General features: G+C 33.8%; 1 pseudogene; it reads left to right on the top strand.

Moving 5' to 3' along the window:
• The first annotated feature begins 210 nt into the window (after positions 1-210).
• On the top strand, positions 211-320 carry LOC140710920 (U2 spliceosomal RNA; annotated as a pseudogene).
• Positions 321-585: the final 265 nt, after the last annotated feature.

Genomic DNA, 585 nt, shown 5'->3' with positions numbered 1-585 from the left:
TTTGTTAATTTTTAAGTTCTGTGAGTACACCGTAGGTGTATATATTTATGAGGTCTGTGAGATGTTTTGATACAGGCGTACAATATGTAATAATCACATCAGTGAAAATGGGGTATCCATCACTTCAAGCATTTATCCTTTGTGTTACAAACAATCCAATTGTACTCTTTTAGTTAACAGTGTACAATTCAACTATTATTTTATATATATCTCGCTTCTTGGCCTTTTGGCTAAGATCAAGTGTACTATATATAGTTACCCTGTTGTGCTATCAAATACTAAATACTAAAATTCTTTTTATTTTTATTGTTGTACCCATTTACCATCCTCCCTTCCCCTCTCCACCCTCCATTACCCTCTGCAGTCTCTGGTAACCATCATTCCACTCCCTGTGTTCATGAGTTCAATTGTTTTAATCATCAGCTCCCACAAATAACTGAAAACATGCGAAATTTATCTTTCTCTGCTTGCTTTATTTCACTTAACATAAAGACCTCAGGTTAGTGAGTTCTGCAAGACAACTGAATTCCACACTTAAGCCCAAACACATTTTCTTCTGAGAATTGTAATTTAAAAAAAATTAAT

This window comes from Chlorocebus sabaeus, chromosome X (assembly GCF_047675955.1).
Source record: "Chlorocebus sabaeus isolate Y175 chromosome X, mChlSab1.0.hap1, whole genome shotgun sequence".
Lineage (NCBI taxonomy): Eukaryota > Metazoa > Chordata > Mammalia > Primates > Cercopithecidae > Chlorocebus > Chlorocebus sabaeus.
The sequence above is the reverse complement of the archived record's forward strand: the minus strand, read 5'-3'. Positions and strand labels throughout refer to the sequence as shown.